The sequence below is a fragment of the Anser anser genome (assembly GCF_964211835.1).
Source record: "Anser anser genome assembly, chromosome: 10".
Taxonomy (NCBI): Eukaryota; Metazoa; Chordata; class Aves; order Anseriformes; family Anatidae; genus Anser; species Anser anser.
This window is the reverse complement of record NC_139730.1, coordinates 12,673,856-12,688,180: the sequence shown is the minus strand read 5'-3', so window position 1 is coordinate 12,688,180 and position 14,325 is coordinate 12,673,856. Positions and strand designations below refer to the sequence as shown.

At 39.5% G+C, this 14,325-nt stretch overlaps 1 protein-coding gene across 1 annotated transcript in view; it reads left to right on the top strand.

Moving 5' to 3' along the window:
- Positions 1–42: 42 nt before the first annotated feature.
- The window catches only part of HCN4 (hyperpolarization activated cyclic nucleotide gated potassium channel 4), a 159,896-nt gene continuing 145,613 nt past the window's right edge, over positions 43–14,325 (top strand). The window contains exons 1-2 of the mRNA XM_083850545.1: positions 43–262; positions 9,730–9,821. The gene's annotated coding sequence lies outside the window, so the exon portion shown is untranslated. The remainder of the gene's footprint in view (positions 263–9,729; positions 9,822–14,325) is intronic.

Here is a 14,325-nt window from a genome sequence, read left to right as displayed (position 1 = left end):
GCGAGCACCAGGGAAACGACAGCCAATCCGGTAGTGCGCTCGGGCTCGCGCGGGCCGTTACTCGTGGGCGGTTGTTCTCCCCTTAGCGCCGCCATTTTGTGAGGGCTCAACGTCAGCTTTTGAGGATGCTGCTTCTGTGAGGGGAGCGCTGCTGGCGGCTTCCCCCTTCTCCTAATACCATTTACGCTCCGGGCTCCATCCGGATTGGTTCATGTTGATATGGCAGAACTGGTCTGCGGTGCTGAGAAGCACAGGCCAAGAGGTGGGTTCAGCTGCCATTTGTAGGCTGAGGGGAGACATCGATGATATCTGCATCTGTCCTTCCTCAGGTGATGAATTTCTGAGACCATGTAGAAAAGTTATCCAAAAACCTAACATACCTTTTCAGTTCTTGGTGCAGTAATATGTTGCATTAAGTTCACAGAACTAAAACAGAACTTTTGTGGTACCCGAAGTAGGAGCTATGCTAAATGTCAAAAAGCATTTTTTTTTCAGTGTGTTGCCTTTTGCTAGCCAGCACAGTTTTGTACAGATGGACTAATAAATCAAAATTGCACTTCTCTCCCATTTTGCTTCCTCTCTGTTATTAGGTTGCTCCCAGAGTTATGTAATTTTACACTTTATCTAGAAAAAGAGTGATGGCAGGATGACTCATAATAAGACTGCACTTACGTATTCCATTTATAGTACATATCTTGGCACATTAGCAATAGAAATATGTGCATTAACCAGCCAAGGTCAATGAGGGGGCATGAAGGAGCTTGGAAGATGTCTGTGAGAGCCTATACTAACCTGTACTGACTTTAGGGATGTTGGTTCATTGCTAGCCACCGTTAAACCATTTCATTTGCATACCTGAGGGTTCTGTGCTGATATCATTAATCCCAAATGTGAGTGTTGCTACTGCCAGCAGCACATGCTTGACCAAGGTGAGGCTTGGTTAAATAGTCATGTTTCTGTTAAATTAAACAACAAAAAAGTTAATGTGTATTCTTTTGTTGATGATGTTTTTTGTTTGTTTGTTTGATGTTTTTTGTGTGTTTGTGTCTTTTTGTTGCCTTTATAGTTTGCCATTTTGTTGCCAGCTTGGTTGATATGCATAAGGTTAAAATGGCCTGGGTAACTACTGTCTCATCTGAAATAAAGCCTCTGGGTACAAGGTTAACCTGTTACTTAAACTGTGATGGTTCAGTCTGTTAGAAAACAATAGATCGGCATTTATGTCATGTAGCAACTGTGTTGTCTTCTGTCTGATATTACAACCCAAAAGCCAGGCTAGTATCTGAGGAACCATTTCTGTAATAAACAATTTTATAATGTTTTTCAAAAGGAAGCTGTTTATCTGAATGTTTTGCAGATAGGGGAGCACAGGCAGAAAGGCATTAAATGACTTGACAAGGTCATCCAGAAAAATCAGTAATGGAACAGGGAATACAGCATGGGCCTCCAGCTGCCAGTTGTTTTCTCTAATCACTGCTTTCCCATGAGGATTTCTCAAATTGTGATTGTCAAATGTTCAGAGTTGGCTTGTAAACTTGGGACTTTCTTGGAAACTACAGAAGAAAGTAATACAAATGTCGGAGAAGGATAGTATGAATATATCTATTGAATCAATTTTCCCCTAATTCAGCTGAAGTTGTAGAAAATGGTTTGTTTGCAGCATCTTCTAGTGTCTAGTTTTCCAAGAGTGATTTATGGCAGACATGCTAAAAGATTCTGGAGGAGGAAAACAAAAGCTCAATCTCTTAACAAAGCAAAAATTTCAAAATGTGGTTTTGAAAGTGGGAGAAGTAAACTAAGAGCATAAGATACTCTCATCAAACCTTTTAAAAATAACACTATTGAAGTGGAGCATGAAAAGAAGGAATTATTAGCAGGACAGACGGCCAGTTGCAGTGTAGAAAAAGGGTATGCAAATTCTTTCCTTCCCAACCTTGTTAGGGCACCTCAAATTTTTTTATGCAGTGCTTGCAGTTTATTTAGACCTATAGTCTAAATACAGTTGCCAGTGCAACTCATCAGTGATTGTGCAGTGTCTCATATTGCTCTTGTCTAGAGTTATCAGTCACAACCACATATAGTTTTGATGTGGAACCTTAATGTGACTCTAGCACTGCTTAATTTTCTAATCACAGGTTTTTGCTTGAGAAGGGTATACTAGTTTGCTTCCTGTTTTTACAGTAGTGTGTTATGATTTTATATGTGTATAGAGTAAGGTGTAATCCAGGAGAAATAATATTGTGTGAAGAATGATACAGGCATGCTCTTGCTGATTCTGATTTCTTTGGGGATTTGCATGAATAATTTTGTGTTCAGACAGTAAAGATGTAGAAAGACTGTTAAAATGTTTTTTTTATAAAAGGTGAATGAGTTTGCCATTTTTTTCCCTAAATTTCAGTATAGAATACAGAAAAAGAAGACTAGCAGGTGAGCCTGACAGGTTAATATGTGCTTCATCAGGGATGAGATAGTAAATCCCATGTGTGTGCTCAGGGTTTATCATTGTGGTGTACCTCAGGTTTGCTTGAGACTTTGCAGATGGTAGCAGTGAAAGTTAATTCTCTCCCTGCAAGAGTGTGTAGCCCTGTTACTGAGTTTGTGGAGAAGCCTTCATGGGTATATAGTATCTGACAAACTAAAACAATTTTCTGTTCTGTAAAAGGCAGTAGTATCGAAAGTAACCATTCCTGTTGTCCTCCTAAAATGGCCTTTGCTGATAATTTGGGGAAGGGAAAGATGACTGGAAGGTAAAAGCCATTTTAAAAATGATTTGGGTTGGGACACTTTAAATAATTTAATCCCTTAAAGTGGCAAGTTCCTTAAACAGGTGAGCTTTATAGTTCCTTCCTTCTCTTGTCAAATCACTGTGTGGCTTACCTCCATGTCTTTTACTCCATCACATGGTACTGGCTGGATTTTGCTGAGGTGTTGGTCTGGTATATGTCAGTCTGGGTGTTATCTTTCAATCAGTCAGCAATCTACACATCAATTTCTGTCAAGAAAAAGCAGGTAAAGTATTTTCTGTTTGAAACATTAAAAAAAGCTAAACAGCAGTTATAATTTGGTGCATAATAATCCACACAGTGCCCCTAAGGTCTAAAGTGAAAGGGAGCCTATTGGTAAAGCTGGTTTATCTTCATGAAGGTGGATTGTTAATGATCTCTTGCATGTCTATTAAGTCTATTATTTTTTCTTCAACTTCTTTTGTCCCCCAGCTTCTTTTGTTGTTTCAAGTGCACCTTACCTTCCTCAACTTGCTTGTTTCAAGTAATTAGTTTCATTTTTACTAGCCTCCTTACAACCTCTCCCAGTCACCTTTATGGTCAGGACTTCAAATTTATTCCCTCTGCAACTGTTGCCTGTAGGGCTTAGTGACCAATCTACTTTGTTACCAAATACATACCGCCTATTGATATGTATAGATATTAAATGTACAAGGAAATGCTACAGAGAAGAGAGACTGTGAAGCAATAAATGTTTTTCTGTGTTGCAACCTTACTATCCCCTGATTCACAAATAATCCCACTAGCTCAACTTTTCCTTGTGAATGTTCCTGAAAATTGAAGTCTGGTACTTCTCACAAAACTTTTCAACCATTATTGTTCTTTTGATTGCATGTTAATATCATTGCCAAAACAGCTGTGTCCATTCAACTCAGAAGTATGCCCTTTACTTTTACTGTAATTTTCCCCTGGTTTTGTTTGCTATTTTGCAATTTATGTATGTGATTTCATTTTGCAATTTGTTCTTACTGTGGTCTTAGGCTGTAGTAGCATGTGGAAAAATTAAAATTCAAAAAGTTAAAATGCAGGGTCTTTACCTTGTTGAACATTTAAAGCTTTTAGTTTTAGAGAGCCAGAAGCAGAGAGGTACAAGCAGGAAGAGAGATCTGTTCCTGCACAATATGGATTTGATAATGTGTTAAAAATTGTTTTTCCTCACAGAGAAGATGAGAACAGATTTGATACTGTTTGAGAGTAGGGCAAAATGATGCAATAGCTTACTAGCCTGGATTATACAGAATATATGACTGTTGTTTTTGGTCCTAGTGTTTTTTTGTTTGTTTGTTTTTTTAGCAATTTACAATGTTAATTGTAATACTAATGGTGGTGATAACAGCAATAACAAAGTTGTGTTACCATAACTTCCTTACTAAGTTTGAGTGTATGTTTGCCAAAAGCGCACGCTTCCACAAGTCGGACAAGTAATGTATTAACAAAATAAGGGCTACCAGATGCATGAAATGGATAAAATAAGCAACCAAAGGTGCTTCCGATCTATTCTGAAGGTTCCCCTGTGGTACTGACAGCTTACCATCCTCTTCTATCCAGCTGCGCTAGAGGGATAAATAGGATTACTCACAGTGGCATATATAACAGGCTAGTGAAAATGTTCTATTCAGAATACTTGATTTATGGCTTTGATTTTTATAATAAACTGTGTTACCTTATGCTCAAGTTGCTTTGTTAGTAGCTGTGTGACTTCCTCTGAAACTGACAGGTTCATTTCCATTAATCAACGTCTCACATAGTTAATTGGTCCTTCTTTTATCTGAATGTGATCTGACAGTCAGAAGCCTCGCTGCCCAGATTTCTCAGTGCTAATGAAATTACATCTCAGTATTTGATTATTACATGGCAGTTCTGTATCTATCACAAGAATGTCTTCATGCAGGTCTGTCAACATATGTCAGCATTGAGGGAGATGAACTCAGAGGTTGCAGCAATTTGAAGGCAAGTGCTGTGTGATGCTGCAGGCCCAGTATGATGGCTTCTGCTGTCCTGAGGAGTGTCAGAAGTTCACACACCTGCTGAGACACCTCTTTCCCCAGCTGTTGAGCTGCAGCCATTGAATCTTCCTCATGGTTTTTATCCTGTTTCACTTTTTTCCTTGCTGAACTCTATGCCTTGCAATGAGTTTTAAATGTCTAAGTGAAAAAGAGGAAACAAATTGGCCCATTTTCTGAGTGACTAGACTTCACTCCTGCCTTACAAAATAGCAAAAGTCTGACTTGAATTAGGCATCAGGCTGAAATGGATTTTGCAGATAGACTTCAGAGTTGTTCTTTTTGGTGGCCATATCAAGATTAATAATTGATGGACATTCTGCCATTGAGGCAGCGCAAGAATTAAGTGATCCTTCTGGTTAGGGTCTTCCAGAATTTTTAAGCAGTTGATCCTTCTTGTTCTCCAGAATCAAAACATTTTCTCCAAAGAAATTTTCATTTATCTTTATTTCCAAAAGTTTCAGTCTGCGTGTGTCTCCAGAAAGTGTTTCCATAAGTACACGTGCTGTTGCCATTTATCTAATGGTGTTGTTCATAACTTGTCAAGTGCTATATATCTAAATGATATTTTCATCTTACTCCCTAAATCATTTTATTTGTTTCCTGTTGAGGGTGCTTGAAATTTACAAGGAAGCTGTGGAATCTCCTATAGCAGTGTATGTGATGTGGACATTAAATTATGTGACACAAACGTAGCCGTGTAGTTCTATCATTTATGTATTTTAATTGTGGTAAGATTCACTAGAGAGTTTTGGGTTGAGCCAGGAGCTTCAAATAAGTACGCAGATGCAGTTGTCAAAAAACAGCTTATCTATGTGAGGTCTCTCTGGCCAGAAGTGGAAGAGCCCTGTGCCAGTTCTTCAGTGAGCAGCCAGTAGAAAACATCTTGTCCACTATCAACAGGGACTAACAAAAAAGACAGTATGGCTGAATTTGCTTGAAGATCCTTGATTTAATGATGTCTTTGGCCTCATCATGTGTTTTGAGACTCTGTTCTCTAAAGCCTTAGTCTTTTTTAGGGAAGGGTCACATTTATTCAAAGCACAGTTTATTTACGATCTTTCTCTTCTTTTAAGTTTTCCAGCTTCCCTCGTATGGCATAGATGAAAGTGCTTCTGCCTCACAAATTTTCTGTTTGCGATAATAATAATAAAAACCCTTCACTGACAGTGCCTCCATTTTGCTGGGCGCCTTTCATTTTCCATGACCTTGAAAGCATAAGGGCATTTATTAATTAATTCAAATTTACAGATGGGTGGAAGAGAGAATTGCAGATTGGAGATAAGCCATTTGTTGTATGCCCCTTTTTTGATGAGGATTGTTGGAGGAGAAACAGTCCTTGTCATTGCCAAGATTTCCCATTCACGGATGGGCTATGACAAACCCAAAACCACCAGATAAACCTCTGTGCACAATTATTTCTCTAGGGATCCAGAAGCATGCTGAGTTTAATATTTGTAGGCTAGGCCTTACAAAATATTTTTCTTTTCCTACGAACTTTGACTCTCTTGGCAAAGCTGCTTGCAAGAAAATCTTCAGTGACACAATTCCAGAATTACCTGGGCAATCTACTCTTGTGCAGAACTATCTTCACCTTTTGAAAGCTTTTGATAATGTCTGAATGAATCTCACTTGCTGCCATGCAAAGCCATTATGTTTTGCCCTGTCCACCAGAGATGCAGAAAACAGTCTTTAGCTTGCAGCCTCTTATTCTGTGCATTTAGCATGCTATATGCCTGCCCAGCATCACTGCTGTTGTGACAAAGTGGTGATTCGATGCTAGTTTTGACATCTCTTTGTGAGGAGAGAGGGTGATGGAAGAGTGGCAGCAGCACTATGAGGTGGCAGTACAGTTTAGTGCTCCCAGATGGTCTGAAGTGAAGACAGAAGTCAGCCAGGGTATCCTCAGGATTGCTGAGGCACCATGAGCTGGATAGGGCAGCAGTGATAATGTGAGTGCGTATCAGTACTGCAGTCTGACACGCAACCTGGACTGTGTGCCCTACCAGAAGGAGTCTGTAGTCCCCTAAGATCCCACATGGTTTAGGAAACAAGCAGCAGAACACTATTTAATTTACTTGTTCAGTCTCCCCCATGTTTTGTATTGATATGAATAACGTTATGGGAGCAGGGCTGTGCTTATATAATAAAATGTTTTCCTTCAGATTAAGGTTAATGCAGTCGCTCATATCTGCCACATGTAAACTGGAGGTCTGCAGCAGGATACGAGTAACTTCCATGAAAATTGGCAATATCCTGTGCCAGGAGCCTATGAGCTAGGGAATGAAATATCAGGTATTTGTTACATCCCCAAATAATGTAATATTAGATACCGGAAACATTCCCATCTCAATAAAGATGACAGTTAGTATGTGGAGGAGAAGAATATTGATCAGAAGCATGCAGTGCTACATAGGAAATCTTTCTTTGTGCTGACAGCCTAAACCAAAAATTAAAGACCCATTCCTTCCCCAGCCCTGAAGGGCTTTTGCTTTGACATTAGATTGCACGTGATGCAGCACAGAAAGTGTACTATGCTGTAACGTACACTATAGTTTTCTTGTTGATTTGAATATGTATGATTCTTTTTTTTCGCTGTCAGCTCTTTGGGTTGGGTTCCCATTAGCCCCATATTGAAATCTCATTGGTAATGGTAGATTGAAACAGCGTAAGTCAGACATTCAAAATAAGGTTATGTTCTGTTGGATATCTTTTTCCAATCAGTGGCAGGCATATAATCTGTCCCTATTCTTGAGTGCTCTCTTCCTGCGTATCACAAGAAACTCACCTGTGAAGCTGTAATTTGGCAAACTAAACAACCAGTTAACTTTCTGGAAAGGAGGAAGCAGCATTTTTGTCTTGCATGCATCAAGTAATCACACATTTCAGATACTGCTACGCCTAGGTGAGAAGGCTTTATTATCATCCATAGTAATGGATATTTGTTTTTCTTCTTGAACTGCAGCAGAAGCAGAGCTCGGGACAAAGTATATAAGCATCTTTCATTTTCTGAGGTTATTGAGCATGTTTCTGAAGCCTTCCTAAAACAAGACATACGCTGTACATTCAAATGGGTGATTCAGTGCCCAGAAAACAGCATTTTTTCCCCAATGAGATCTTAGAAAAAGCTCAATTTCTTATACAAGAACAAATCCTTGTAAGCCAATACCCCTGGCTAACAGTGGCTGGTTAGGAAGAATATGAAGCGAAGTGAGGGTGATATAGGAACACTTTCCTAGTGCCTTTTCTTGGTCTACAGAAATTTCTGCATAGCGAGTTCCTAAACCAGGGTTGTTGTCTCCTAGTTTTTTGTCTATGGATTTGTTCATTTGAAATCATCTTACCTTTTTCTTTTGTATCCTTATTAAATGAGGTGTCCAAAGCATGTACAATATTCGGTGTGCGGAATACACCAGTAAAAAATACATGGTGGTAACAATTTTTCTGCTCTGGTTCTATTAATTCCTAATATATTATTTGTGTTTTAAAAACTAGTGTGTACTGAGCTGTCATTTCCTTAGGATTGCCTGAGGTAACCCCATGATCTTGTTCCTTAGTGGTAATTGTTACCTGAAAGTACCTCTCTGTATAACCAAGGCTAGGGTGGTTGTTTTCCCCATGTATATAGCTTTATAAACATTCAGTTTCTTCTGTCAGTTTTATTGCCTAGCTGCAGGGATTCACTGTGGCTAGCAATCATTCCACTGATGTTTTCAAGTGTATCTCAAACCCATGTACAATAAATGAAAAGCCGGTACCTGAGCTGAGATACTTCAGGAACTCTTGGATAGTTGGAGAGAGACTTGACACAACCACTCTGTTTCAGTAACAGTGACTGTCCCCTGTAAAGTCAGGCTACCCTTTAATGCGAGGGAACTAATGAGCTGCTGAAGGGAGTAGAGGGGCAGTGCTGGCTTCCATATTGCTGCCTGCCGCTCCCTCACTCCAGGATTTGTGTTTGCAAATCACATCTATAAGTGCTGGAGAGGCCTGGGATGGTGGCTTATGCAACGTGTACAGTGTAAGACCATGTGTTCAGTGCCTGAAATAGCAATTACCTGGAAAACAACAAACAAACAGAAGTCTGGCTTTCTGGCATTAGTAAATTATGATTAGTCAATTATGATTTGCTACTGAATTGCAGTATTTGCTTACTCTATTTCCTTTTACTCTAAAGATCCATTGGAAGCCTCTGAAGAAATGGGTTGTATGCTTTGGCCTGTAGTTTGCTAACTGTAGGCTAAGTTAGTGAGCTAGGCAATGCAAGTTTGGGGACGTGGGTCTTCTGCTGAAAACCCCCCAGTACTCTCCATAGGAAGAGTACCTGGCCATCATCTTAGCCTATCAATTCATAAAGGATGCAAAAGACAAACAACTAAATTTTGCATGTGAGACTTTGGCCAAGGTCTTCTACCAGTGAAACCTTTGGCTTCTACTCAATGTGCAGAAATACTATCATCTGAAATGTGTCCTTTGATGCTCATGGACTGCCAATCTGCAAGCATTATTAGGGCTAGCATGTAAATACCCTATAACAAAGCTGGACACCCATCAACCTGAGCAGCCTCCAAGTGTGAATATCAGTCTCTTGTGCTCCCATATGACACAGGTGGCCAGACACAATCATCTCCGTTGCAACTGATACCACTGAGGAGCAGTTGCCAAATAGGCAAGCATGATTAAGTTTTGGCTATTCTGTCAAGCTATGCGTTTAAAATAACTAAAACAACCCACTTTCATCTCTGTGCCTGCCTTGGACAAGAACTGGTTTTGTTTTTCTATGTTTTATGGAGCAAAGCTTAGTGTCAGCATTTCATAAATATGGAATGTCTTTTCCATACTCTAAGTTATGTTTTAATTTTAATACAGTAGGCAATTGCTTAGTTCAGTCTAATTTAGTTGCTGCATGAAAACTGAGAGGTATCTGTTGTCATTTTTTGCAGAACCTGGCTATGGCTCTGATCTTCTAGCAAATTCACAGCAGAATGGTTTTGCCAGCTTCAGCTGATTTCTTCTTGATATCCTTTGACAGAAGGTAAGGAGAGCCTCTCTGTCTTATTTGTTGTTGTTAACACAAGACCTGAATAGACAGGGATGCAAATAAACACAATCTTAGTTGTTATTCTCAGCAAAAAATCAAGTATGATAGATGAAATGCCATCTGGGATAGAAGATATTTTGTTTTCCTATCTTAGCATTCCAGAGAATGGGGTATTTGCTAACATTTAATAACCGCCTGATGTCAATGGAAAACTAGATGTCATTTGGCATAAACTATCACATTAATCAAGAAAAGTGTAATATTAGAGACATTTCTGTTACCTGAGTGGAACTGAGGCTGAGGGTCAGAGTGGAAGGTTGGAGATCATTCTGAAGCTTCTTTTTCTTCCTCACATGCTGCATAGCATTGTTTTTCAAAAATAACAAAAAAACCCTTTCCAAAGAAAAACATTTTGACAGCTCTACCATGCTTACTATAAAGTAAATCTAAAATGTCTTAATTACAGAAGTGTTAATGTCAAAAAGCTGGTTCGTGTCTATTTTATTTTAAGAGTCTGACAGAGAATACTTTTAACTCAAGAGGTAAAGGACTGGAAGGGAATGGCTTTCTGTGCTAAAATTTCCAGTGTCTCAGAGGCTGTTCCATATTCTGTAGAGCAGTGTGACTGATTGAAAGCCACTGCTGTAGAGAATCTACAAATCACCTACCACTCTGACATTTCCTCCAAAAAAAGATGGTTTTGATATGACTTCCACATATCCTTCACCATGGTTTTCTTCATGCTCCCTGGGTGGTCAGAGAAACCTGTTGGAAGGAAGTGCATAAATGCTACTGCGCTGAATTACCTTCAAAACAGAATGAAGCTCACTGGCATGCGGGTGGGCTTTGACTATTTGTCTTCGTAGTAGCAGTCTGAAAGTTTTTGGTCTTTCTCTTTTTGATTTATACTTCTGGCCTTGAAGGTTCAGTTCCGCTGTATGTTCTGAGTTTAAATCCATGTGGAAGGTATGATCCCATATAGAAGGGCATGATGACCCTGCTTGTGAGAGCTGCCCATTCCACTTGTAGATATCTCACTAGTGGAGTAAAAAGCCAAACCGAAGAGGCTCAGTACTTAAAATAGTAACATAGCAGCAATTTAAGAGTATTTGGCAATGTTAAAGGTCTTGTTGTACAGTGCACAGCAGAAAGTACTTTGCTTTTCGGTGTCAGTGCAGACTCACATGCTTGCAAGTAAAGTTAAACACACTCCATGTTTAGAAGAAATGATCCTTTCAGGCTGTCTGGGCTTTTCATTTACGTTCAAAGCAGCACAGCAAGGTAATGCAATCTGTAGCTTTTCTTCTCCAACAGGTGTGAGTTCTGTAAGACCATTGTTTCGTAAGGTTTTGAAAAGCAACAAAGCAAAGGCTGCATTAATCAGAGTTTTTTGTAAAACGAAGAAAAATATATTATTTCAGATGTTGAAAGGTTTTATTCCTTTTAAGAAAAAGGTATAAAAGTACAAAATGCAGAGCACACAATTAACGTACAGGCTCTTTTGCTATAGGGTGTTATGTATGCCAAAAGTTTACATGGGTATGAAAAGTAATCAGGCAAATTCAAGATGAAGAAAACGCGTGATGGGCTGTTAAACATAGAGGTATCCTTGATAACCAGAAAGACCCTGAGCCATAGCTTACTAGAAGCTTTGAGAGTATAGCAAGGAAACGTTTTTATTGGATTTTCTTGATTGTATACTTTTCCCCAGAGATCCATTACTGCACACTGTTCTCATGATTCCCTCCCTTAAGAACAGGCATCAGCCTTTCCTGAATGGAAGTAAGCACCCCCTTTCTCCATCCTGCTCAAAAAGCAGGGAGAGGGGTGCAGCAAACAGACCAGGGAGCAGTACTAAAACAAAGTTCATGCAACATCAAATAAGCCATATATAATACTTAAGAAATCATTTCAGGCATTATACCCAGACACCAATCTTTATCAGTGCTAGGTTAGAAATAAATATCTTACTCATCCTTTAAGAAGGGATGGATAAAATTCCTTTATTCATTCTTTTAAAAAACCTAGACAATGCAAATCTGAAAGAAACTCTCAGCATATCATGTACAGCATCTGGGAAATGAGAATTGTGTGAATTTTGCACACTTGCACATGAATCATTCATTCTCCCGGTGTACAGACGTTCAGCCTCTCTTACCTGCTGTAATAATAAGCCTTCAAGAAGCAAGAACACATGTCCTGAAACAACCTCTGTCACTTACTTAATTGCCAAGTGACCTTTTCTAGGTTTGCCAAATCACTTAAGCCCATCAGTTTTTAATATATACCATGAAGTGCTACTTGATTTTCAGATACTTAGCTTTGAACTCCTCTCATCTCATACAACTTCATCACAATTACTATTTCCAGAAAGAAGGATTTCCAAATTATTCCCTGTTGTCAGAATGGAAACAGATGAAACTGGGTAAATCCTTAGCTACATAAAATATGCCAGGAGACAACTTTTAGGATCACGCTGTTATATGCTATAAACTTAGATTTTTTGTCTTGCCTTAAACCGATTGAAAATCAGTAAGAGTGGCTTTCAGAATCAGAGGGCCAGCTCCTAATTCAGCTAGGAGTGCTGGGCATGGGGCACTGCTTGCAGCGTAGGCACTGTCAGTAGGATGGGAGAAAAAAGTACGCCACGGACTACAGTTTTCTACAGATCAGAAGAGATTCTTCTGCAGTTCTGACTGATTTATACTGCTTATCACACTGTAGGCACTTGCTAATCTGATCATTGCACATCATGCACCAGCAGGGTTTTAGATAGTCTCTACCCATGAGCCAAAGATGATGTACTGGGTCAGAAGCACATACCACAGGCAACTTTGGCTTGAGTCAGAATAGAGTGTCTTTGCCTGCAATATGATACATAAATGTGACTTTCTATTGCTGTCGTAGGAAATACAAGAATAATAGCCACTTACATTCATAATGTTAACTGATCAGCCTGAAATGCAAGCTCATGGACTTAAACTGTCAGGAATTTTCTCCCATTCAGGCATATATAAAGCAGTCTTTTCACAACACTGTGTCTTTGATCAGTTTTTAAAAGTTCTATCATCTGCTTATAAATATGTAAATTGTTATTTTTTCCCTAACAAAACGGTAATCAGGAATTTATAGGGGAGGGTTAAGGGTGCAATGAACTAGGCAGTTCTTAGTGCCTCAGCAGAGTGTTTGCTTATATATGAGTACTACGGGACACCTTAGTTATGAAATAACGAGATGAGAAGGTTCTGTTCAGCCTTGCCATAAGTACCCATGGAATTAGCACCAGCAAGCAGCTACCCCCTTATTCCATTATGGCTGCCTTGCTTGCATTTTATAGACACCAATGGACAATCTCCAGCTTCAAGAACATTGGTTCCTGAGCCAATCCATCACCTCTTTTGTTGTTCTAGAATGACAGTAGGCTTAGATGCTCAGTGCGCACGTATTTCCAAGCTCTAGTTTGCAAACGTAAGGGCTAGAAATGCAATTCTTTCTTACAAGAGAGGTGGGAGTATCTGTCAGTGATGTGATGCGACGAACCGAGTTACCTTATAACTTCTAAAGCTTAATCTGGGTAAGAAAGAGGGATCGTGAAACTTAATGTTATTGAAGTGTGATTGCAGGGGCATAGGAGAACAATTGAGAAAGAAATGTCCACAAAGGAGTTAGAGAAGTATTTTGTCTTTTATTTTTTAGACTATCTAGTCTTTTTGATGTGCTCTTTGAAACAGTGTGAAGATCCAGACGATACTGGCAAGTCATTGCTGATTAAAGGGAACAAGTCAGGGAGTTGAGGTTCCAGCTGATGCCTTTTCTTATATGAAAGTTTACAAATTCCATTAGTCATGTTAAGTTCAGAATTGTTCTTGCTGACTTTCTCCATTGAAGTGCATTGCTTGAAGCTTGATAAAGTAGAAGAAGTAATTATAAACTTGTCTCAGTCACACAGGAGCTATGTCTGATTGGACCTGTAGCTGTTCAATATTAATTCTTCCTTTTGCACAGTGAAAGGACACAATTTATTTTTACAATTGTATTGAGATGTTTTGAGGATGCTTATCAGATGAACCACTGAGTTGGAATCTTTTCACTGTACTAAGAAGCTGTTCTTGGTCAGCCTTCTTATGTATGCAAACACCACAGAATTGAGACCTGAAGGCAAAATAAGGAAAAGGAACAAACTTTGTGTGGTGATCGGATTGCTTACCATACAGCTGGGTGACAGTCAGGTATGGTGAGGAGGGCAACACAGGAATCTGTATAACAGACCTGTGTGCTGTGCTAGGGAACAGGCAGTGTCCTGGCTTGATTTGGAGCTGTGACAGGGAGATAAGGGGTGTCCTAGAGTTGCCATCTATGCTCCTCGGGAGTCCTACATTTTGCCTGGTACCCTGTTTGCTTTTCTGCTAATTGCCTGCATCCAGATGTTGGGCATGCAAAAGCAAACCGTGTTTGCTCCCAGCCAGTGAGCTAAGACTCAGTTGGGTACCTGCTTAGT